The sequence below is a fragment of the Panthera onca genome, chromosome C2 (assembly GCF_046562875.1).
Source record: "Panthera onca isolate mPanOnc1 chromosome C2, mPanOnc1 haplotype 2, whole genome shotgun sequence".
NCBI classification, from domain to species: Eukaryota; Metazoa; Chordata; class Mammalia; order Carnivora; family Felidae; genus Panthera; species Panthera onca.
In genome coordinates this window covers 107,805,304-107,831,618 of record NC_138347.1, presented here as the reverse complement: position 1 = coordinate 107,831,618, position 26,315 = coordinate 107,805,304, and the positions used below count along the sequence as shown (strand labels likewise).

At 42.8% G+C, this 26,315-nt stretch overlaps 1 long non-coding RNA gene across 6 annotated transcripts in view; it reads left to right on the top strand.

Annotated features, from left to right (window-relative positions):
- Positions 1 to 44: 44 nt before the first annotated feature.
- LOC132676079 (uncharacterized) overlaps positions 45 to 26,315 on the top strand; it is a 51,977-nt gene continuing 25,706 nt past the window's right edge. For 3 of the 6 annotated variants that reach the window (XR_013549797.2, XR_013549794.2, XR_013549795.2), the window contains exons 1-4: positions 10,244 to 11,011; positions 16,815 to 16,847; positions 20,847 to 20,913; positions 24,148 to 24,354. This is a non-coding gene — a long non-coding RNA (uncharacterized LOC132676079). Of the gene's footprint in view, positions 255 to 10,238; positions 11,012 to 16,814; positions 16,848 to 19,960; positions 19,995 to 20,846; positions 20,914 to 24,147; positions 24,355 to 26,315 lie in introns of those variants that run through there. The other 3 variants (XR_013549799.2, XR_013549798.2, XR_013549800.2) reach the window with 3 other exon arrangements.

The following is a 26,315-nucleotide window of genomic DNA, read 5'->3' as shown; positions in this document are numbered from 1 at the left end:
AGACTAACCAGCGTCCTCGGCGCGACGGATATTCCCGTGACCGCCTGATTCTGGGCCGCTTCACGCAGCGTGCGCTTCCGCCCTGACGTCACCGCGCCCGGCTGGTGCGCGCCAACTAGTCCCTTCAGGCCTCGCCTAGGCCTGCGCCGCCCGAGAGCAGAGGCCGGAGTGAGGAGTGCCGTCTTTGTCACCTGATGACCTCTCTGCTGGGGCCACGGAGTGGTCCAGGAGGTCGTCTGTTTAGCTAAAAACAGGTCTCAGTCGCCGCGTTTTTAATATTAGTAGCCAGGAGAATAATAAGGGAGCTTTACCCCCAAGTTAGAGTTGGCAGAATTTTGCTATGATCTCTGCGCGATTTCGGTAATTTGTCAAGGACCTGTGTCTCTCTGCTTCTGTCTCGCCCTCCTAACTTTTAGCATTTGCGCGGCGCAGAGTCAGCGTGTACAAGAGGAGTTTAGGGCCGACCTTTGCCCTCATTGGCGGGTAGGAGCGGTTACTGTGATGTGGTGTGCAGACTAATTTGTGATTTAAAGTGATCCGCGAGGAATGTGGAGAGGACTGCCGTACAGTATTTTTAGAAAACACTAATGTGAACTACATTGGTTGCCCGAAAAAGCTCTACGATGAGCATGTAATTCCCCCTGGTATCCAAGTAAGACTAAGGCTTCGTAACGGCAAGGAGAGCGGCTGCTTTCGCCTGTTAGCTTCTGAAACTCTGGCCTGAGCCAGTGACAGGGCCCCCGTAATCTGGAAAATCCCTAGTTTCCAAAAATAGGGCGAGAACTTTACAGAGATAATTTGATTATGTCCAGGGGTCAATGTATCCATGTTGGTTACTACAATTAGGCAGAATGGAAGAAATAAATCTCATTTGTGTTTCTTTCTTCTGGGATTTTAGCTAGCGATTCCTGAAATTTCCTCATGTTTGAAGTAAAAACAGTGATACTGATAGGAACAGGTAGAGTCTGGAGTTGGGAGTAAATGAGTAGATCTTGGTTTATTCCAACTATCTTCTTATCCCACACTTGAACCTCTGATATGTTAGGCTAGTGATGAGAAATCCCATTATCTTTCTATTCATAGCTCGGGTTTAAGGCTTACTCTGTTAAATTGTGAAAAGTGCATTGAAACTTGGATCTTTAGAACAAAGGAAGTTTGAATACATTTCAGTATTTGTCAGTGATGTCATTAAAGCAAAACATATTCAGAAACCTCATCTTTAAAAAAGCATTACATCGATTTTATTTGGTAAATCCTTATATGAATAGTTCTGAACCCTGGCTGTGAATTAGAATCTTCTGAGTTTTGAAAACATATTGATGCTTGAGCCTTACCTTCAGCCTTGCCAACCTTATAGAGGTTGATGTAATTAATTTAGGGTGGGCTCAGCCAGTGTTTGGATTTTGCCTATCCTCCAATGTTCAGCCAGGGCTAAGAAATACTACTCCAATGGAGTGTAATTCAGGTGCTGGCTAAAGCACTTAAACTCTCTGATTTTAACTTTTTTTTTTTTTTTTTTTTTTTTAGTGTTTATTTATTTTTGAGAGAGAGATAGCTGGAGAGGAGCAGATAAAAAGGGGACAGAATCCAGAGTGGGTTCCATGCTGACAGCAGCAAGCCTGATATGGGGCTTGAACTCACGAATCATGTGACTTGAGCCAAAGTCAGAAGCTTAACTGAGGAGCCACCCAGGCACCCCTCCTTTACCTTTCTGACTAGTCTGCTTCCAGGGAAACTTCCCTAGCCAATATTCAGAAGTCATTTAAAAATAATATTAATAAACTTTGAAATCTTTAAAAACTATTTAATGATATGCTGTTTTTCTGGTTCTGATAACCTACTATGGTTATGTAAGATAGTGTTTTGGAAGTTTGGATCAATGATACATGGAACTCTGCTATTTTTGCAACTTTTTGTGAGTTTTCAATTATTTCAAACTAAAAAAAAAAGGCTAATTGGTAACATGATTCATTGAAACATAAAGTTTCAGTGAAATCACCACCTGTATTTATAATGACTTGAGAGTAATATAATTTATTTTTAAGATATTTCTTAATGGGAATTTATTCCTCTTTAGAGGGTCTTCCACCATACCTCTCCAATATGCTGCCAATAAACTGACTTGTTGATGTCTTGATATATTTTATAATATATTTTTACTCTCTAGATCCATGATTTTTAAAAACTCACAAGCGTAGGAGGGAGTTATGGGAGGAGATGGGGTTCCTTTTCTATTCCTGATATCTTATCCCAGTAGACCTCTCTGCTCCCCACCTCCTTCCTGTGTCTGACATTCATTTCCAGAAGAGCAGAAACACCCAGATCATTCCACACTTGGGCCTATTTCCCACTTCCTCGAACTGTACCCCCAAATTATGTCCAATAGAGAGGAGTATTTTCACTGTTCATCCCTTTAGCATCAAAAAAGATGGTAGAGGAGGTGGGCCAACATTTTATTTGCTTAGCATTAATTCATCAAACTGATGTTTTTAATTTTAATTTTTTTTTTAAATCCATGACTAATCCACAGGATGGAAAGCAATAGGTCTAGTGGTTCTGCTCCACAAGGTTGTCTAAGGATAGGGGTTAAAAAAAATTATGATTATCCTTTTCAGGGTCAAATTCTAGATAAATCATAGTTTAGAAAATTGTTATGTTATTTCTAAATTATTTTGAAGAAAGTTTGTTTTTCCATATACCTACTTCCAAAACATAAACGTTAAAATGTAGAAAGACTAAGACCTATTCAGAGTTATAAAGGTTCTAGACCTGGGACTAGTAAAGCATATGTTTTAACTGTATGAAAGCATTAGTAGAAGTGCATTCAGGCAAGTGAGAGAGTTCCATTAGGAAGGTACATGATTGAGTTTTTTGTCACGCAAAAGAAAAATGGAATGGTATATCTGTAATTTTGTATATTCTTTCAACAAACAGAGGTCCTGCTAGTAGACCTGGAGTTCACCATGTGTAAAAGAAAATCCGTGATAAAGTTTCAGTTTTTATTGTTTTAAGCCTTGCAGCCTTCGTATGATGACTCAAGAGACCAGTGGAATTATGAGTGGCCTTCCTATAACTACTGAAGAATCATATTCTTGATGCTTTGATCAGTTCTCATTCCATTAAACACTGTAGCCTTTCTGGGGAACATGTTTTTCATATTATTTAAACTTCCAGGTTCTTTAATCCTAAAATCATAATTGATAAAATTTATTAATTTCTTCAGCAATCAGTTATTCACCAGTAGACCACCAGAGTTTAATAACACTGTAATTTAGGCTAAGGGCAAATGAAGTGTAAGTCCCCATCAGAAGAAGCTACACTCTTAATAAAGGGAATGATACACACAAAGCTAAATGTTAAGGTGACCAGTAAGTGCAAAAGCAGGCAGAGAAAGGATAAGTCATTATGGTAAATGTGACCAGGAGAAGTTATAACCCTAAGAAGATCCTAAGCAAGTTTCTGTTTATAGCAGAGATCATAGAATATTTGATTTTACACATGAACTATTCATGTGGCTTCATGACTTTTTAGTCTTGTGGTTATATGACAATACATTCTGATCTGGTTGCTCTCATCATCAGTTGTTCTGAAATTGATTTATATGTAATTAAGGCTTAGGCATATACTGCTTGGTAAATCTCATAACAGCACCGGGCATTCTGCTGCTAGCTCTGCTGAGAACTACTTCTGAGATTTTAAGCAACCAGTTTACTCAAGAGGGACTCCAGCTGGAGCCCTTGCAGGTCTAAACTTCGGTGATTCTGGTCATCCAAACATCTTGAACCTCAGACTCCTCTTTGGTTCTTATTTCTTCTTTATTTTAGTCACCTAGTCCTGTTGTTACTTCTTTCAAGGAAGGAAATTGTTCTTGAATCTTCCTGTTCTGTCTATCCTATCATATCTACTGGTATCTCATGCATGGACCATTATAGTAGCTGTCTAAATGTTCTTCTTCATTCTCACCCATTCCTCATTCAACTGGGGAAATCTCTAATCTTTGAAATATCAGTTTCCTCACCTCACTTCCTCAAATAAAAACTTTGGAAATAAAAGATAGAGATCAAACACCTTTTGGAAGTTGAAGCTTTGTACAGTATATAAACTTGCTTTGTCAATGATTCCTTATCAAATTACCAGCTTGCCTAATTCCCTTCCTTTCTCAAGCTCACAACATTCTTACTCTTCCTCTCTGTTAATCAAATCTTCCCAATTTCTTTGAGATCTAGATGAATTTCTACCTCTTGCCAGAAGCCTTCCCCACCTGTTCTAGCTTTCATTACCTTTTCCCTTTGTTTTGGTTCCCTCCTGGCATTTATGACCTTCACTATATGTTTTGACACTTGATTTTATACTGTTATGCATTGTTACTTATCACCTCATGAGTGTGTGTCTTGACTTTAAAAATAGGACCATATTTGCATTTATTTTGCATTGTGCACAGAACTTGGCAGACACTGTGCCTATGGTAGATACTTAATCAGAACTTGTGGAACTGAATTGACATTTGTTTCCTCGTGCTTGGCCTAGGAAGCCTGGTTTTGCCTTTTCCTTTCCGTCCAAACAGCCAATTCCATCCTCAGGTATCTGTCCTACCACCGTAGCCATCTCCCTAATGGAGAACTGCTGTACTCCCAAATAGAGGTCCCCATTTGCCCTGTTCGCTTTGCAGCACTCAGCCGTGTTTCCACTTCTGCTCTATTCTGTGTCCTTCTTATAGTGGGCTGCTTAAGTAGCCCACAAGTTCTGTTCTATATAGGCATGAGCTACAGAACAGAATGCCTGTTGGCATTGTTATAACCGGAGTTGTGGTGCGAGGATGGGAGCTCACAGAAGGTAATACAGTGGAGTAGTTTGGTGTTTGATGTACACAGAGGCTCAGTTTTTGGAGGTATGTCCAGAAATTGGTCATGTGTGACCAAGAGTTAAGGACAGTGCCAGTTAGATAAACTGAACTGTAAAGCCAACAAAGCCATAGGTTTGCTTTTGGAGCTAGACTAATGTTAATAGTCCGATGTCTTTTTCACACAAGGAAACTAAGGTCCAAGGAGGAGGCTGCAAATGTAGCTACTCATTAGTATTTGCTAATTGCAAATAATTCAGTGCAGCCTATCCTTGGATGGATTCATTCTTTATAGTATTTAATGTCAGAAATTGGCCAGCTAGTGTTGGTTTCAGTTACCTATTCAAGAGTAATAAGAGCTTGTTGGTATGACCTCCAGACAGACTACATCAAGGAAGTATGACCCTGCCAACACCTGGAATTTGGCCCAGGGAAACTAATTTAGGACTTCTGACCTACAGAACTGTAAGATAAAAATTTTTGTTGCTTTAAGCCCTAGGTTTGTTGTAATTCTTCATAGCAGTTTTAGAAAACTAGCGTACTAAGAGTAGCTATTTCCTGATATTTAAGAAATGTTTCTCAAACCTTAAGATGCTCCACCTGGGTGGAGCCTACAATCCCCAATTCTAAAAATGACTCCTGAGTGATGCTGAAACTGCTAGTCCAAGGGCTATACTGAGCAGCAAGGCTTTGAGGCACATTAGATGATTTTGTCTTTTATTACTTCCAGTATGAGGAAGTAGACCCAGTGGTTAAGAGTACCGGAGGCTCTGGAGTTAACATACTGGGGGAAAAATTCTGTCACTTAATAGTTATGCAACTTTTGGCAAACTACTTAATTTGCTTAAATTATTTAGGCAATTATTTAAGTTCAGTTTTCTCACCAATAAAAGGATACTAATAACACCTACCACAGATTACTGTTTGTTAGGTGAAAGGGTTATACATGAGTTCATTTCCCAGTCCTTGGAAATGCAAATTATTTACCTGATGTTGGCCAAAGGGTAATGCCTATAATCCTGGTCCCAGGGACTTTTGGTTTGCCAGGTGTGAACATTTTGTGTTCATTCATTCATTCAGTTATTCACTTTTAAACTCTTATTTGTTGACAACTAAGTACTAGACTTTATTCTAGGCATTGGGGATATGGTGATAAATAAGGCAGATTCTGCCTTCAAGGAGTTTGTAGATGATACACAGATATACAAGTGTGATAATTTTGGCTAATTCTTTTTTTTTTAATAAAATGATCTTTGAGATGTATTATGAAGTGAATATTATTATTGAAAAGTGAACATGTATATAGCACGATATGTGCAGTGTGATCCTTTTTATATGAAGTTAACTATACATATATATGATGAATTACTAGTGAAATGAAATTTTAAGATGTTGAAAATGCAAATCTGAATACTTTGTTATTAGATTTAATAGATGTAAAGTTACTTTGTCAGATTTCCATAACAATTTCTAGACACTGAATTTCTAGATTTATCGCATTGATTACTCATAATAAACAGTTCAGAGTTTGGTGTCAGCCCATGGGCCATTCTTTGAGTGATATTATTCGTTTCATTTTTTAAAATACTATAACATTTCTTGTATAATTGCAATTGTTTTGAAAAAAATCCTAATTTGGTCTGATAACAGACACAGTAGAGAAGCGGTTCTGAGGATGGGGTAATTTTATGGACAAGCAAACAAAGAAGGTGGCAAAAAGGAGGTGATATGTGATCTGGATTTTAAAGGCTACATGGGCATTCGTCAGAAGGATAAGAGTGGAAGAGTATTTTATTTTCTTTAATTTTTTTTAATGTTTATTCTTGAGAGAGACAGAGCACAAGCAGGGGAGGGGCAGAGAGAGAGGGAGACACAGAATCTGAAGCAGGCTCCAGGCTCTGAGCTGTCAGCACAGAGCCTGACACAGGGCTCAAACTCACTAACTGCAAGATCATGACCTGAGCCAAAGTTGGATGCTTAACCAACTAAGCCACCCAGGCACCCTGGAAGAGTATTTTAAACAGAGGGAAAATGGGAGCCATGGCAGGGAGGTGTGAAATTTCTCGGTGTGTTGAGAAAGACAGTGGACATCTGTTGTTTTAGCCTGCTCAGCATCTAGTCTCCCTTCTTCCATTTCCCTTAGGGACCCACAACTTCTCCATTCTCAGCGTAGGTGGTTTGGATAGGGCTGACCTCTTCCCTAGCTCACAAATCAATCAGCATTTCTCACCCCACTCCCCTTCCAGTGATTGGTTCAGGACATCAATTATGTCAAGAACTTTTGCTGTAACCCTGGCCAGTGGAGGGGAAAGAAGTGCTTGTTCCTTCTGGGGCTGTTGAGAAGGGAGATGTAAGCCCAGACTGACAGAGTACCAGTTTAACACTGGACAAATGAACCAGTTTGAGAATGGAGCCTGCAGAGAAAAAGAGCAGAGACCAGACATAGAAACTCAATCCAAAGACTTTATGCCCTCACATGTAGCCATACCCTATCTTCTACCCCTGAGATTTTCAGTTACATGAACAAATAACTTCTTTTTTATTCATTTAATCTTAACTGAAAGACCTACACAGGGAATATTTTGGTGCGCTAGAATATTGTGTGTGTGTGTGTGTGTGTGTGTGTGTGTGTGTATATGTGTGTATACACTAGGGACTAAGAGCCTGCAGGGGGTGGGCAGGGGCTAGAAGAGTTTAGGAACAGGCCCTCATTTACGGAGACTCCCAGGAGCTCTGGAGGGTCTAAAGCAATGTTAAAAAGGAGTCACTAGTGCTAAGCCTACATCACCAAACCAAAACTAACATCTAACTTCATTGCAGTTTCAGTCTCCTCCAGGAATGTAATCTTAACTCATTGATCTGGAATTTCCTGGTTGGCAGTAGTGAGGTAATTTAGCTAATAGGCCCTCTTTTATCTCCCAAAGGAAGGTGACCTTGACTGAAATAATCCTTTTTTTTTTTTTTTTTTCTTCATTTGTGACTTCCTTATCCCATCCCTTCTATGCCTTTAAAACCTTTCCTTTTCTGTAGCTCTTTGGAGTTCCTTTCTATTTGCTAGATGGAATACTGCCCAATTTATACATCATTCAATAAAGCCATTTAGATCTTTAAAACACACTCAGTTGAATTTTTTTTACTCTGTTGAATTTTTATTTAACAGCGGTGATTACCTCAAGAAAATGAAGAGCTATAACTCAGAAACTAATATTAAGAACATTTACTTCCTCAGGTTTTTCTAGCAGTTTCATTTTTATTATTCTCTTTCTTTCCCTCTGGTTGGGGCTAGGCAATTAAACATAGAAAGGACCTAGCAAGTCCCTGAAAATGACATTTTAAAGTGTTTTCCTTTGAAGAAATGAGAGTTGTTTTATTTTGAGCAATGAAGTAGCAGACTCTATTTACTTGTGTTTTCTAATAAGCAGTCAGTATAAGCAGACTTTCACTGTAGAAACTTTTAGGAATATTAAGAATCTTCTTTTCTGAGGCACCCTACTCACTGAATTCATTTTCTCAGCAGGAACAAGAAGTAACACTTCAGCCATTTTGGACATTATAACAAAAATAAATGAGCTTCACATCAACTTCCCTACATATATTTGTCCTGTCTCTTTAGTCTATAACAATTCCCTAGGCTTTTTTCTTTTATATTTTTCATGATTCCAAGTTAGTGGTTTTACAGCATGTCCCTTAATTTGGATTTGTCTGATTGTGATTAGATTGTGATTAGATTCAGGGTGAACATCTTCCCACAAACACTCCATAGATGATGTTGTATCTCCAAGTTTAACAGCAAGGGTCTTACGATGTCCAGTTATTGTCCAATTTTTACTTAATTTTGATGGTTTAGTTAAGGTGGCGTCCACCAGATTTATCCATTATACCTTTACACCTTCTAATAACCTGTGGGATGATTCTTTGGCAATAAATAGCACTCTCAATATCTTTTGTACATTGTTTCAAAGAAGAAAAATGGCCCAGTTGAAACCTTACAGAGTTGGAAAGGATTATTTCAACAAATTTCTAGTTACCACCCACTAAACTGTGTCATCCTAAGTGCTAAGACCACACAGTAGTGAGACTGACCAGAGTAAAACAAAGAGCAAAATACCACAGGAGAATTTGGGAGAATGACATAGACCACATTAAAAGTGAGGAAGACGAAGTTCAGAGACCGAGATTTTACTATCAAATGTCAGAAGTGAGATTAGAACTTTGGTTTGGTTTTTTTTTTTTTTAATTTTTTTTTTTTAACGTTTATTTATTTTTGAGACAGAGAGAGACAGAGCATGAACGGGGGAGGGTCAGAGAGAGGGAGACACAGAATCTGAAACAGATTCTGTGCTGTCAGCACAGAGCCTGATGTGGGGCTCGAACTCACGGACCGTGAGATCATGACCTGAGCCGAAGTCGGCCGCTTAACCGACTGAGCCACCCAGGCGCCCCAGAACTTTGGTTTTTCTGATATCCAATCCAGCGTTCTTTTCATGACAGCATAAGAAGATTGTATTGTAAAGCTGGTTTTCCAGGACAGGTGTAACATTTGTTCTTACAGTGAAAACAGTTCATGACACCTTACTATGTAACTAAAAGAACAAGCTTTCTCCAGGCCCACCACAATGTGTTTTAGAGAAAATGTTATTTAGATTGATTTAAATTATGTACATTGTGACATTTAACTCCATTGGACACCTAGTCTAGTTTTATCTCCGAGAAATGCTTCCTCATACTGACAGTGACAAACACACTTGCAGATCTGATGTTGCTCATCTGCCACACCTTAAATCTACTACGGAACAAGATTTTTCTATTCACAAGTCAGGAAACAATTCAAAGGTATTTAAATCCTACATCCTGAGAGCGCTTACAGTTGACACATAATTGCTTTATGAGTGTTTGCATACATCTCACTGGAATCTCAAAAAAGACCCACTTACTCCTTAAGGTGGGAAGTGCGGATCGGTACATATAGTCTGGATTGGTAAATGCTTTGCCTTTACATTTAAGAATCTCTAGTGTACACTTTTCAGAACAGAAACATAAGAGAAATAGTCTTATACATACATTCATTCAAGTATGTTATACATTCATGCAGGACTATCGGCTTCAAATTTAAAAGCTGGTTCTGGAGATGAACTGTTTTAGGCATTGGTTTGGTGAGTCATGAGATTCTTTTGGGCTCAGTTTTGGATCTATACACCCTGAAGGACACAATATCATTTGACCTTTGTTCGTGCTTCTCAAAACCGAACCTTGTAAACATTCTGCGTGCTTTGGGATAAATGAATTTAACTAAACAGTTAAATATTACATTTACAATTTTTTACATATGACTCTGGAGAGAACTCCCTCCGCCAACTGCTAAAGAGCCCGCCTTCCCGAATCTGGAGGACAGGCAGGTTTCCCAAAGGGCTCTACCGTGGGGGTTAGTGACTGAAGTGGGCTGGTCAATCGGAAAGTCCTTTTCCCCTTGCTACGAGCTCGGAGAAAGCTCAGTACCCACAGCGCGTCAGACAAACAACCCACCACCCCAGGCTCTCAGGCCCCGCTGAGCCTCACGGTCCGCCCAGGGACAATCGCGCCCAGCTCTGCCGCTGAACCCATGCAAGGCCTGGCTGGGCTGACGTAGGCTCCAGGCGAGAAATTATTTCACAACTGTCAAGAGGAAAGAGCGCGCCCACTCCGTCATTTCTAGGAAGGCCGGAGCCTGCCAGGCTGCGGGGGCGGACGGGAAGGACCGCACACTCCCCAAAACAACTGCAAACCCAAGGACAACCCGCGCACGCGCAACGCGCTCTGCCTTCTTGTGCCTGCGGTTGAGCGGCTCCCTCCGCCAGCTGCCGGATCTAACTTGTGGGCCTTCTCGGCGCGCCGACTTCCGCGCCTGAGCGGCCGTGACGTAGCCGGTCTCCTCCTCTCGTCCTCCCGCGGCGCCGGTCTCTTGTGACGTCAGCAGCAGAATCCTCTCGGTCTTGATCTAGTGCTAAGTGAGGGGCGGGCCGGATGGGCTGGTTGCCTGCTCCTCCCCCAACCTGAACTTGTTTTGTAAAGGAAACCTCTTGTAATTTCCTAAAACTTTAGATTAAGTCTTTAAACTGTTCCCGTTTCCTAATAAGGGAGAAAACGGCCCTCACCCTAGTTCCAGCTCCTTCCAAGCTGAGAGTTCTGTTAGAAGTAAGCTGCAAAATGTGTTGTTATTTGGATTTATTTGGAGGCTTTTGCTTGTTGTTTTTATGTGTTCTCCTGGTGTGTAAATTGGCAGAAAGTGACATCCATAAAATCGTAACTTTGTATATTGGAAGCTGGGATAAGCAGTACCTAGTCTGGGTTAATGAAATTAATGTAATTTTAATTTAGTTTAAATTTAGTTTCCATTTGAATTATCCAGGAGTGTCATCAAGAAAGCGTGGGTATAAAAAACGGTTAAAGAGCTTCCAGGAGTATTTAATCGTTTTGTAATCTGTTTAAAGCCAAAATGAAAATCGGGGTGTAATACAAGTAAAAAGAATTTAAACTTGTAAGGGGTGAAGGTTTTGTTTAGGGATAGTGAAATAGACACAGAGATTTGTGTGACTTGCTCAATAGGGATGGAATTCAGGCCACTGCTTTCGCAATGCCAATACTCTTCTCAGTTTGACTAAAGCTGCCTTTAGAACCCGCTGCTGGACCTGGGCATCTATTGCCACTTTTCTTGGCTTCCTCCCTCACTGGTCTTTTCCCCTTTTCCATGATTCTGGTTCTTGCCCTCTCCTCCCTTTTGCTTTCTCTGTTTAACTTACTCTGTTTTCTTGATAGTTGAATCAGCCTTTCCTTTCCTTTAAATACCTCTTTTTAAAAAAAATACCTGTAAAAGTGGGGGCACCTGGGTGGCTCGGTTGGTTGAGCCCTCCCTCTGACTTTGGCTCAGGTCATGATCTCCCAGTTAGTGAGTTTGAGCCCACCTGGCCTCTGTGCTGACAGCTCAGAGCCTGCTTTGGAGTCTGTGTCTCGCTCTCTCTCTGCCACTCCTCTGCTTGCACTCTCTCTCTTTCTCTCTCTCTCTTTGAAAAAAAATTTTAAATACCTGTAAAAGGAAGTAGAAGGATTTTTAAAGTTTATTTTCTTGTGTTAAGGGAGGTTTTTGGGAGTGCAGGTAAGTTTGTATATGGATAGGTATAAAACTTCCTCTGGTAAAAGCTGCCTCATAGCTTTTTTTCATTCATAGCAATACAGTGAAAGTAGGAGTGTGTGTGTGTGTGTGTGTGCATATGTGCGTGCAGTGAAGAAAAGAAAGGAGAGGTAGGAGAGGGGAGGGAGTGCTGTGGTGCACTGTTTGGAATCAGAAACAGGAGAAAAAATATATCAACAGAGGGGTGCTCTACTCAATTCAAAATGACACAACTGTAGGTTCTATGAAAGAAATACATCGTTTCCAATCAATCCCTGCAAGTGCTTCAGTAATGCATTTCCTTAGATGATTTGTGTCTTTCACAGAATAAACCTAGCTTGAGCAGCTTTAGCTGCCCCAGAAAAAGTAATCCTAGGAGTTCTGTTGATCTATTTCATAAATAATGAAATAATATATCAGTGTTTCCAGACTCCATGGCCACCCTATAGGCGTCTCAGTATGGTGGCACCTGTTTCCAGTTCTGCCAGTGGATGTTGTTATCCTTCTTCTACAGGTGGGGAACCTAAAGCACAGAGTCCCTTGCCTACCTTACAGACCTACAATGAGACAGAACTGCTGTTTTTTTTTTCCATTTTCTAGTTTCTGGGCGAACATATCTAGTAATAATATCTAACTTTGAACGAATAATAGAATTCACTAAAATATACCGAGTGAAGTATGTTGTCTTATTACCAATTTATTTCTTTGGTGTTTGTCTTACTCTGCTTGGTCAACAGTAACTTGCAGAAGTTGATTGGAAACATATTTTGTATATTGATTTGAGGGTAGTCCTGAAGTTTGATTTATGTGTTATTTCCCTATATTGAAAGAAAATACACTGTTCTGTATTCCATAATTTAAAAATAATTGGAGAGGCACCTGGGTGGCTCAGTCGGTTAAACATCTGACTCTTGATTTTGGCTTAGATTGTTGAGTTCGAGCCCTGAGTCAGGCTCCACACGGAGCCTGCTTGGGATTCTTTCCCCCTCTCTCTGCCCCTCCCCTGCTTGCATGCTCTCTCTCAAAATGAATAAGTAATCTTTAAAAAAATGGAAACTCGAGTGCACTAACTTAAGTGAAATAGACAAATACTATTCCATATTCACCAGGATGTACATTACATCCCGGAACTTATTCCTCTTATAATTGGAAGTTTGTATCCTCTGACCAGTTATCTCCCCATTCCCTGCCTCCTTCCACCAGCCTTTGGTAACCACTACTGTTTCTCTGAGTTTGGCTTTTTAGATCCCACATATAAGTGAGATCATACACTGGCTTATTTCGCTTAGCATAATGCCCTCAAAGTTCATCCAAGTTGTCTCAAATGGCAGAATTTCCTTTTTTCTCATGACTGAATAGTATTACATTATATGTATACACCATATTTTTGTTATATACATCCATTGATGGATGCCTACATGGTTTCCATATCTTGGCTATTGCAAGTAACACTGCAGTAAACATGGGAGTGCAGATATCTCTATGAAATCCTGATTTTAATTCCTTTGGATTCAGAAGTGGGATTGCTGGATCATTTGGTAGTACTGTTTTTAATTTTTTGAGGAACTTCTCTATACTATTTTTCATAGTGTCTGTACCAATTTACATTCGTACCAACAATGCACAAGGGTTCCTTTTCCTCCACAACTTCACCAACACTTGTTTCTCGTCTTTTTGATAATAGCCATTCCAACATGTATGAGGTGATATCTCATGGTTTTGATTTGTATTTCCCTGATGATTAGTGATGGGAGCACCTTTTCATATGCTAGTTGCCCATTTGTATGTCATCTTTGGAAGACTATTCAATTTCTCTGCCTGTTTTTTAATCAGGTTTTCGTTTTGTTGTTTTATGCTATTGAGTTGAGTTCTTTATATATTTTGAAAATTATCCCCTTATTAGATATATAATTTGCAAATATTTTCTCCCATCTGTAGGTTGCCTTTTAATTTTGTTAGTAGTTTCTTTTGCTGTGTGGTTTTTTTAGTTTGATGTGGTCCCGTTTATTGATTTTTGCTTTTTAAAACAAATTTTTTTAACGTTTATTTATTATGGAGAGACAGACACAGAGCGTGAGCAGGGGAGGGGTAGAGAGAGGGGGAGACACAGAATCTGAAGTAGGCTCCAGGCTCCAAGCTGTCAGCGCAGAGCCCAATGCAGGGCTCGAACTCACAAAGTATGAGATCATGACCTGAGCCAAAGTCGGACGCTTAACGGACTGAGCCACCCAGGTGCTCCTATTGATTTTTGCTTTTGGTGCTTGTGCTTTCGGTGTCATATCCAGAAAATTGCTGCAAGACCAATGTCAAGGAGTTTTTTGCTGTTCCCTTTATGGTTACAGGTCTTATGTTTAAGTCTTTAATCCATTTGAGTTCGTTTTTATGAGTGGTGTAAGATAAGGGTCCAATTTCATTTTTCTGCATGCAGTTATCAGGTTTTCCCAGTAACAGAGCAGATATTAAATGTTCTCAACATAATGACAACAAAAACAAAGTGGTAATTATGTGAGGGGAGGGATGTGTTGACTACCTTTGTTGTGGTCAGTGTTTCATAATGTATGTGTTTATCAAATCATCACATTGTGTGCCTTAAACTTACATAATATTATATGTCAGTTATATCTCAGTAAAACTGGGGTGAAAAAATAAAGAGAGTTAAAAAAATTGTTGATTTCAATCAAGAATGAAAACAGAAAAAATATGATCTGTGATATTTAATCCAAACATTTATATTAGGATAAATTATTCCCATAATGTCTGTGTAATGTTATATGTGTATCCTGAAATTTGCAAGTCACAGAAGCACTGTTATTTTATGTTATTCTTCCCCCCCCAAAAATTCTACCTTCGAGAGTAGTGATTTTTATCTTGTATATATTTTTATATCTTTTATATCTTACGTTTATCATAAAATTAGAAACCTGGATCCCAGGATGGTAGAAACACAAAACTTGCTTATTCCAAAAAACTTTTATATATTTATAATATATTTTATATTAACTTTATTATTATCCTTACTGTATACACTGTTTTAAAGACAAAATATAAAGCAGGAGCATTGTTGGGGTTTTTATGTGGCTTCGTGGCTTTTTGTGTTGGGGTTTTGTGGCTTTAAAATACAAATAAAAATAATGACTGTATTAGTGTTTAAAATGTCAGCAATAGTGTTGACATTTTTACTGCTAGAACTATAAAATATAGACATGAATTAATATAATCACCTGAGAAGTTAGGCTAATCAATTCTTTTATTGGAAAACTTGAGGATTTCTTTTACTAACGTCACTCATGAGATACAATTTGAAATGGGGGCTCAAAGAGCAAGGTTTAGGGGCACCTGGGTGGCTCAGTCAATTAAGCATCCGACTCTTGATCTTGGCTCAGGTCATGATCTCACAGTTGGGAGATCGAGCCCCACAGTGGGTGCTGTCCTCCTGGAGCTGGTTGGGGTTCTCTCCCTCTCTCTCTGCCCCTCCTCCATGTGCACATGCCCTCTCTCCCCCTCTTTCTCAAAATAAATAAACTTTAGGAAAAAAGAGCAAGGTTTACTGACTTTATTCTTCTATCTTAGAACTAAGATAGAGGCTCACACAACTAACAAGTAGTTTGAACAGAAAGCATGAACTAAAGGGACTAGGCTTTACATGTTCTGAATCTCTCAAGTGGGACAACACGTATGTACAAAAATTTCTTTAGGTTATTTGGAAAAACTTTATTCCAAAGTATTGTGAACTTCCATTCTGCAGATGATTGGAATATATTTGGATAATGAATCTGTCCATTCATACCCATATGTCTTTGACCCTCATATTCCATTGCAGTTACTTTTTCTGCATAACAAACTGACCTAAATTTGGCATCTTAGAAACAAGCATTTTATTATGTTCATAGATTTTGTGGCTCAGAAATTCCATCCAAGCACAGCATGATTGATTCTTCTCTGAGGAGTCACTTGGGCCGGTCTGGCTCAAAGACTAGGAGCAACTACTCTTGGCTACTTTGTGTGGGTTGGCTTCCTTACAGCTAGTGTCGTCTGGGTAATTAGACTTTTATGTGGCAGTTCAGGGCTCCAGCCTCAAGTGTTCTAGTGCATAAGGCCAGTGCTGCATTGCCTTTTATGACTCAGCCTCACTATTGTGTCTGCTGTAAACTATTGGTCGAAGGAGTCATAAGTCTACCCAAATTCAGAAAGTGTGTGTGCTTGTTTTGTGTGATTCATCTTATCGTGCTTCACAGATACTGGGTTGTTGGTTTTTTTTTTTTTTTTTTTTTACAAATTGAAGTTTCGTGGCAACCCTGCCTTGAACAAGTCTATCAGTGCCATTTTTTCCAACAACAGTTGTTTATTTCATGTCTCTGTGTCACGTTTTGGCAATTCACTATTTCCAACTTTTTCCTTATTTGTCATGGTGATCTGAGATCAGCAATTAGTAATTGCTGAAAGCTCAGGTGATGGTAAGCATTTTTTAGCAATAAAATATTTTTTAAGTTTTTATTTTATTTATTTTGAGAGAGAGAGAGCAGGGGAGGGGCAGAGAGAGAGAGAGAGACTCCCAAGCAGGCCCGGTGCTGTCAGTGCAGAACCTGCCGCGGGGCTGGAACTCACGAACTGTGAGATCATGACCTGAGCTGAAATCGAGAGTTGGAAACTTAACCAATTGAGCCCCTAGCAATAAAGTACTGTGTTTTTTAATTAAGGTATGTACATTATTTTTTTAAGAGATAATGTTATTACACACTTAAGGGACTATAGTGTAAACATAATTTACATGCACTGAGAAACCAAAAAATTCATTTGACTCACTTTGTTGCAATATTTGCTTTATTACAGTGGTCTGCAAACAAAACCCACAATATCTCTGAGGTAAGTCTATACGTGCATTTTTGTAGGTTAGCACTTGGAATTAAGCAGATGCCTTGTACCCCCAAAAGTCTGCTCCTGTGACCCGGCCTCTCCAGACACATGCCCTGTTTCTGGTCCCTAGCTACCCTAACCCGTGCTGCCCACAAATGTGCAGACTGCACTCTCTCAGCTGGCCTTTGGTTGTTAGCATCCTCCAGGCCTATTGGACTCAGGCTGGTCTCTGAAACCTGCATAGCCTCCAGGATGGAAAGTGCCCACTCCTCAAAAATCTTTCTGCGGTAGTAGCTTTAAACCAATGACGAACAGTCTGCATTTGGATTGACTGCCTGATGTGGTCCTGGTCTTAGTCAGCCATCCGCGCTCCCAGGTGTCTATTCTTGGAGGGTACCCAACAGTTCTGGCTGTTCCATGCTGGCAGATTTGTGCACTCTCCTCCACCTCTGCCTTCAGGAGAAATATGCACATTTGTGTAAAATAAGGCTTGGAATTAGACAGATGCCAGGTACTAGAAAAAGACTGCTTCTGTGATCTGGCCTCACCCTGTTCCAGGTTCCTGGCCACCCTGACTTGTGTGACATGCACATGGGCAGTGCGTCCCCTGTCATCCATCCTTGGGCAGCCAGAACCCTCTAGGCCTGTGGAGCTAGGGCCTACACTTAACCAACTGCACATCTTCAGGAATGGAGGGAGACCTCCCCCTGAAAACCATTCTGAGACAACCACTGAAATGGGTGACTGGGGACCCCATGTGGACCTACTGTCTGCTGGAGTCCCAGGCTTCGGGCAGCAATCAAGGCTTCCAGGTGTCTCTTCTTGGAGACCCCACATTCCATCCCTGGCAAGACAACCCAGATTACTCAGGCTCTGCCATCAGTGGGAATAGGCACATTTGTGTAGATTATGGCTTGGATTAGGTAGATGCTTTATAACCCCCAGGGCCTACTCCAGTGACCTGGCCTCTCCAGATGCCTTGCCCTGTTTAGGTCCTTGGCCACCCTGACCCATGCCACCTGTGCATGCTTACTTTGTTTGCATGCACTTTTTTGCACTCTTGGGCAGACTCGGCACTGAAGCCCGTGGAACTCTGGCCAGGCCCCAACCACCTGCATAGCCTCTGGTGTAGTGGGAGCCTACCTCCTGAAAATCACTCTGAGATGGCAACTGGAAATGGCTAACAGCATTTCTATGGATTTGCTTCCTTACTCCAGGCTTCAATGGAGACTAGTGCTTCCAGATGTTTCCTAATGGAGGATACCCTGCCCTGCCTGCCTGGCTCCTTCCTGGCAAGGAAGTTGAAAAACTTCCAGCTCTGCCTTGGAGGGGGAGAATTGTATACAATGGTAGGTAGGCCTTGCAATTAGGCTAAAGTTTTTTCTACCCCCAAAGAACCTGTGGGGGTTCTCCTCTCAGTTCTCAGTTCTCCTGTGTGAGAACGTTTCCCAACATTTACCCTTTTCCAGGACTCTGGCCACAGGCACATGTGAGTCTGGCACATACACAGCACACACACTGACAGCTGCCCTTGGGCAGAAAGGTCCTCCAGGCCTTCGGAGCTTGGGCCCATCCCTTACCATCTGCATTGCAAAAAGTGGAGGAAGCCCACCCTCCACCCCCCAAAATCACTCTAACATGTTAGCTGAAATGAGAGACTGCCAGTCTCCTTGTGGACTGCTTGCCAGATGTGGTCCTGGGTTTGTGCTGTAGTCAGGCTCCCAGGTGTCTCTTTTTGGAGGATCTGTTGGTGAGCCAAAGCAATGTAGACCTTGCAAAGCAGTCCAGATTCACTCAGTTCTGCCTTCTGGTGAATATGTGCATTTGTGTACCAGAAGGCTTGGGATTAGGCAGATCAGTTACCTCCAATAGTCCCCTCCCCTGCCTGGGCCTCACCTGACATTGACCTGTTCCTGGCTACTCTGATCCGTGAAGATATCCTTCAGTAACAGGCACTTAGGGTTCTTGATTGCTGCAGAAGCCTCCAACCCCATCATGCAGCCAGGCCATGTGGGCTGACTGTAGCCAGTTTAAAGCTGCTTCCTCAGAAAGATTTTTGGTGGTGAGCTACATCCACCCAAATGCTATGTAGGTGATTGGGGACTTGGCGTGAAATCCTAGGCCTGATGGGCACTGGCTGCCTGGGCAGGCTGACAGGTGCGTACTGCACATGCGTGGGCCATGCAGGTAGCCAGGGACGGGTGTATGCGGAAGCCAGATAACAGGTGCAGGCTATAGGGGCTATAACATACCTCCCTAATTCCAGGCTCTAACATATGCAAATCTGCCTGTTCAACTGAGGGTAGAACTGGAGGAATCTGGATGACCTTACCAGGGTGGGGACCCACGGGATGGTCAGGTACACCCAAATGTGTACTGACAGTCCTCAATGTAAAATGGAGCCTCAGAAATACTTTCAGCTGGTGGGCTCCCTACACCCTGAGACCACTTAGGTGGTTGATGTCCTACCAGAGCTCCATGGACCTGGAGTGCCCCTGCAGATGCTAACAGTGTGCAGACGGCACATTCATCGTCCGTGCAGGTCAGGGAGGCCAGGACAATATCCTGAAGCGCCTGTTCACAGGGAGAAGCATTGGGGGTTCCTGACATCTGCCTAATTCAAAGCATTCACCTACACAAATGCTCATATTCCACCTGAGGGCAGAGCTGGAGGAATTTGGACAGACCTGCCAAAGTGGGTCAGCCAAGGATAGTGAGAGTACTCTCTAAGAAGAAACACCTGGGAGCCTTGGATCCCTGGATCCAGGTAACACCTGGAGAAGCCTAGGATTACATCGGGCAATCCATTCCAAATGGGGACTATCTGTTGCCAATTAAATCTGCAGCCTCAGAAGATTTATAAGGAGTGTGCACTCTCCACATTAGAGCTTGTGAAGGTTTTGGAGAAAGGCCTAAGCCCAACAGACCTAGGGGGCCTGGGCACCCAAAGGCCAGCTGACAAAGTACAGACTGTATGTTTATACATAGCACAGGGCAGGGGAGCAAGGGACATAAAACATGACAGCTGTAGGGAGAGGCTGGGTCCCAGGAGCAGGTTACTGGGGGTACTTGCTTCTAATTCCAAGTGCTAATTTTCACAAATGTTCATATTTCCCCTGAAGGCAGAGCTGGAGGAATCTGGACTGCTTTGCTAGGGTGAGTCCACACAAGATGGTTGGGGTATACTCCGAGAAGAGATATCAGGAGACTTGCTTGATGGGGAACCCCAGGACCCCACCAGGCAGCCAGTCCACATGGAGACCGATTGTCACCAGTTTAAATCTACTGCCTCAGAAAGATTTTTCTAGTGTGGGCTCCCTCCACCCCAAGGCAATGCAGGTGGTTGGGGGTCCTCCTGGAGCACCAGGGGCCTGGAGTGCCCCCTTCAGCCAAGGGCCAGCTGAGGAGGTACAGATTGTACATATGTAGGCTGTGCAGGTCCAAGTAGCCAGGGGCTTGTAATAGGGCAACTGTAAGGAGAAGCTGGATAACAGGAGCAGGCTAGTTGGGGTACCTGGAATCTGCTTAATTCCAAGTCTTACTTTAAAGAAATGAGCATATTCCCCCTAAAGGCAGAGCGGGAGGAAAGTGGGCTGCCTTGCTAGAATGGGGCCAGGATGACTGACCAGAATCTCCTCTAATAAGAGGTACCTGAAAGCCTTGATTGCTGGAGTAGCCAGGGGCCCCATCTGACGCTGGTACTGACTGTTTAAAGCCAGTTTAAAGCTGTCACCTCAGAAAGAATTTCAGGGGCGGGATTGCTCTGCCCAGGAGGCTATGCGGGTGGTTGGGACCAACCAACTCCACTGGCCTGGAGGGCATCAGCTGCCCTTGGTGGGCTGATGAGGTGCCTACTCTGCATGTGCAAGCTTTGCAGGTCAGAGACCAGCGATAGGGCAAGTGTCTGGAGAGGCTCGGTCATAAGATCAAGCTGTTGGGGGTACGGGGATCAGCTTAATAATTCCAAACCCTAACCTATTCAAACATGCATACATATTCCACCCGAAGGTACAGCTGGAGGAGTCTGGACTGACTTGCCAAGATGGGGCCTGGTGTACTGCTGTGGTATCCTCTGGTAAGAGATATCTGTAAGCCTTGATTCCTGGTAAACCTAAGACCCCATTGAGCAGCCCGTCCAAAAGGGTTCTGACTGTTGACAGTTTAATTTTTTTTTTAACGTTTAGGTTTTTTTTGAAAGAGAGACAGAGACAGAGTGTGAACGGAGGAGGGGCAGAGAGAGGGAGAGACAGAATCTGAAGCAGGCTCCAGGCTCAGAGCTGTCAGCACGGAGCCTGACCCAGGGCTCGAACCCACGAACCGTGAGATTGTGACCTCAGCCAAAGCTGGATGCTTAACTGACTGAGCCACCCTGGAGCCCTATGACAGTTTAAAGCTGCCATCGCACAAAGATTTCCGGGAGGTCGGCTCCCTCCACTCTGAAGACTATACTGGTTTGGGAGACTAACCCAAGCTCTGCCAGCCTGGAGGACCCTGACTGGCCTCAGCAGGTTGACAGGGTGTGTTACTACACATGCGCAAGCAGCACAGATTTGGGAAGCCAGGGACCTGGAACAGGGCAAGTTTCTGGAGAGACACAGGATCGGTCTGTTAGGGTTTCAAGGCATCTACCTCATTGTAAGTTTAGCTTACACAAATGTGCATATTCTCCCTTAGGGCAGAGCTAGAGGAATCTGGACTGCCTTGCCAGGGTGGGCCTGCACAGGATGGTCTGGGTACCCTCCAATAAGAGACACCCAGGAGCCTTAATTGATGGAGAAGCCTGGGACACCATCAGTCAGCCATCCAAATGGGTATTGACAGTCCTCAGTTTAAAAAGAAGCCTCAAAAATACTGGTTTGTGGGCTTTCTGCTCCCAAAGGCCATTCATTCTGGGGGTTGGGGTCCTGCTGAGCTGCATGGCCTGGAGTGCCCCTTATAGCCCAATGCATGCTTCTAGGGTGTGATCTGAGCATGCACAACCTCAGCAGGTCAGGGTTGCCAGGGTCCTAGAACAGGCCGGTTTGCAGGAGGGGGATATTGGCAGTACCTGGAATCTGCCTAATTCCAAGCCTTCACCTATACAAAGGTGCATATTCCCCCCAAAGACAGAACTGGAAGAATCTGTGCTGCCTTACCAGGGCCGCATAGAGAAGAATGGTCAAGGTACCCTTTAATAACAGACACTGGGAACTTTAAAGGGCTGGAGAAGCCAGGGACCAATCAGGTATTCAGTCCAGTGGTGCTGTCACCAGATTAAAGCTGCAGCCTCAGAAAGACATAAGGAATGGGCACTTTCCACCCTGGAGGCTAGGCAGGTTTTGAAGGACAGCCTGAATCCAACAGGCTTAGAGGGCTTCAGTAGCCAAAGGCCATCTGACAGAGCGTACACTGTGCGTGCATGGGTGGCACAGGTTGGGGGAGCCAGGGACCTGAGCCAGGGCAGCTGCAGGAAGTGGCTGGGTCCCAGGAGCAGTCTCCTTGCATCTAATTCCAAGTGCTGATTTTCACAAATGTGCATATTCCCCCTGAAGGCAGGGCTGGAGGAACCTGGACTGCCTGACCAGGGTGAGTCCACACAGGGTGGTTGGGGTATACTCCAAGAAGAGAGATACTTGGGAGCCCTCATTGCTGGGGAGCTCCAGGACCCCATCAGGCAGCCAGTCCACATGGCAACTGACTGTCACCGGTTTAAATCTGCCTCAGAAAGGTTTTCCTGATGTGGACTCCCTCCACCATGAGGCCAGGCAGGTAGCTGTGGTGTTTCCAGAGCTTCAGGCACCTGGACTGCAGCTATGCAGTCTATGGCCAGCTGGACGAAAGTGGATGGCCTTGTCAAGGTGGGGCTGGGCCCACAGGCCAGGGTCTCCCCAGTATGAGACACCTGGAAGACTTGTAAACTCAGGACCCCATCAAGCAGCCAGTCCAAATGGGGACTGTCACCAGTTAAAAGCTACCATCTCAGAATTTGGGGAGGTGGACACCCTCTGCGCTGATGGCGATACAAGTGGTTCGGACCCACCCTAGCTCTGCTGGCCTGCAAGGCCGTGGCTGCCGTCGTCAAGTTGATGGGGTGTGTGTTACACATTCTCAAGCTGCTCAGGTCAGGGTAGGCAGGAACCTAGAAGAGGGCGAGTATCTGGAGAGGTTGGACCATGGGAGTACACTGCTGAATGTCCAAGGAGTCTGCCTAATTCCAAGCACTAATCTATACAAATGCACATATTCCCCTTGGGGGCAGAGCTGGGGGGATCTGGTCTGCCTGCCAGGGCAGGTGAGGCAGGATGGTCTAGGAACCCTCCCCTAAGAGACTTCATGACCTCACAGTTTGTGGGTTCCAGCCCTACATCAGGCACTGCACTGACAGTGTGGAAGCCTTCTTGGGATTCTCTTTCCCTCTCTCCCTGCTTCCTCCCCCACTCACACTTTCTCTCTCTCAAAAATAAATAAACTAAAAAAAAAAAGGAAAAAAAAGATATCTAGGAGCCTTGATTGCTAGAGAAGCTCAAGAAAGCATCAGACAGCCGGTCCAAATGGGGACTAACTACTGCCAGTTTAAATCTGTGGCCTTGGAAAATTTTTCTCAGTATGGGCTCCCCCCCACCCTGAGGCTTTTCAGTTGATTGGATTCACCCAGAGCTCCAGGGGCCTGGATGGCCACCTGCAGCCCAAGGCCAGCTGACAAGGTGTGGACTGGGTATGGGTGGGACAAGCAGATCAGGGTAGCCAGGGACCTGGAATGGGCAAGTGTTGGGAGAGGCCAGGTCACAAGTGTGGGCCATTGTAAGTCCAAGGCATCTGTTTAATCCAAGCCCTAACCTATAAAATGTACATGTGGGGGCAAATGGCAGAATGCCCCCAAAATGTGCCACTTCAGCATATTATTTTGGATTAAAGTCACTTAGGAAACAGCCAGTACAAGAATAACACTCCCAACAGCTTTGTCTCTAGAAAGCAGGAAATAAATCTCCCATGTGAAAAGTACCCTCCCCGTACCAGGATGTAAAGATAAATTTTAATCACCAGATAAGGAATTCAGAGATAAGAAGGCTGTGTAAACATCTTGTTACTTTTACTAATTTACTATCCTAGCTCAAATTCTGTTAGAATTTCTTTAAAATTGAAGCTTGTGAACCTAAGTTTTCTTTGTCTCATCAATTTCTCACAGATTTATTGATTCTTTGATTATAAAGCATGAAAATGCCTGCTTTGGTTATTTCATCGAGTCTCAAATTTAATATCAGCCCTCCTTGTGCATATAATTAAACTATTTTTCTCCTGTTAATCTGTCTCTTGTCAATTTAATTCTTAGATCACCTAGAAGAACCTTGAAGGTAGAGAATCGTTCTTCCTCCTCAACAGTTGGCATAGCCAGCAGGATAAACTTTAGCTGGCTGGACACTGCTGCAGCTGAGAGATTATGGGACATCTGACAAAAGCTGGCACGAGGGAAGAATCCTCATCACCACATCAGCCAACTGGACCTCTGCCTGCCAGGTCTCGTGCAAGTGAATGTGATGTGAGTCCTTTTTCTCTCTCTTCCTAAATCTAGGTTAGCAGGAGAAAATATTTGTGGAACTAGTGCCTTGGCTCTAATGGCTCTGGTGCATTTGGTAGAGTTCTCTTGGCTTGGCACATGGATTTCCACCCAGAGATGACCACAGCTTGTCTTTATCATTGTATTTTGTGTCATTTGTCATCAAAATGAATTACCATAGGAGAGCACACAGACATAGTCCCGGTCAGCCTGTTGTTCGAGGTGGCCTCACAGACTGGTGAGTTCACAGTTACCATCACATCTGTATCTGTTTAGACAAACTTTGCTGCGGGTTGTCTATGTAAAAGCCGGATGAGGTTTTTTCTTTTGTCTTGTTTTATGTCCTCAGAGCTTGGCTTAAGTAATTAAACTTAAGATAAAAATTATTGTCCATATCCAATGTAAATTCCCCTTCTTGAAATCCAGCCCCATCTGCCTGTTTTAACTTCCTTTTTCCCCACAAGATTTACAAGATTTACAAGATTTGTGACCAGTGAGAATATTCTCTCTGGTCTCCACCATCCACAAGATGGAATTACCAGAGGGTACTGTGGTGGCCTGTCAAGTAGAATGAGGTTCTGAGACACACAGTTACAAGCAGTACTCTGATTGTCTGGCCTTGCCAGCAATCGGGAGTTCTATGTTATAAGAGGTCCCAGCCCATAAGGGACCCTTGTCTTCGTAACCTCCATTAGTGCTAGAAAAGTCTCATTACAGTAGTGCCTGCCCCATGTCACAAATTAGTGGGTCTGTGACTAGAGATGTCTCACATTTTTGTGGGAGATCAAAGGTATTATTTTCTTTACACCATCTTAATTCCCTGTGCAATGAAGGCCTGTGCTGTCTTAGTCTATTTTGGGAGTAAAATTTTGGACCATGGGGGATGTATCATCTATGCCCTCACCCAGGATGCCTCTTGGGTTCTAGTCTAAGCCTGAAGAATTGCCTTTAGGTTTTCCCATAAAAAGCCTTAATCGTTTGAGTCATGGTTGAGATTAGTAAGATCCTACTCATCATTGCCAGATGATGGATCCTTTCAATTGGCTATATTTGAAAGCAAAATATTATTTACAGAGAGTTTTCAATTATCTTATTGGGATGATGGCTACCCTTTGAAGCTCCTTTGACAAGATGAAAGAACAGTAATTAAACTTAAGATAAAAATTATTGTCCATATCCAATGTAAATTCCCCTTCTTGAAATCCAGCCCCATCTGCCTGTTTTAACTTCCTTTTTCCCCACAAGATTTACACAGAGCACTCCAGCCTAATCTCTAGGTTCAATATATACAGGTTAATCATGTAAATGCCAAAAGCCAGGAAATAAACTTAACAGTTTATTATTAAACTTAACAGACTGACAGTAAGGTCTGCTTTGCTCCTGCTTTTCAGGGCTCCATAATTGGACTCTGCCAGCTTCAGGCATTTCTATGCAATATCCTTTATAGATGTATCCTAGACACTCCCACCTTCACCATACACGCGATAAAATTTATGCCCGCTGGACAGCAGCAAAGCCCTTTTACTTAAAAGCCCTTTTACTTCCACCTTCAGAAGTTCCTACCAAATTTAGAGAGGAATTAGGAAGATTAGTGGTCATCCACAACACCCCCACCCCTCACACAAACGGATGACCAAAATGTCTCCTAGGCCCTCCAACATACAAGTGATCAGCAGAAGGTCAATGTTCAGGGGCTAATAGAGGCCAAGGTTAAATTGTATACCTCAGAAAGAGGTTTTTGTAAAAAATGCTTTGTACAGACTTTTCAAAGGCATAAGTATTTTGACTCCCATTTTAGTTATCAATCTCCCTGATATAGGAAGCAAGTTCCATTTTAAAAGGCAGGTCAGTCCCTTGACACCCTAGTACTTTGTGGAAATTAAAAAAAACCTGCCTTTGTCTTGCAAATCTCTAATGTGTTAAAAGACTATCGCTTGTAATTC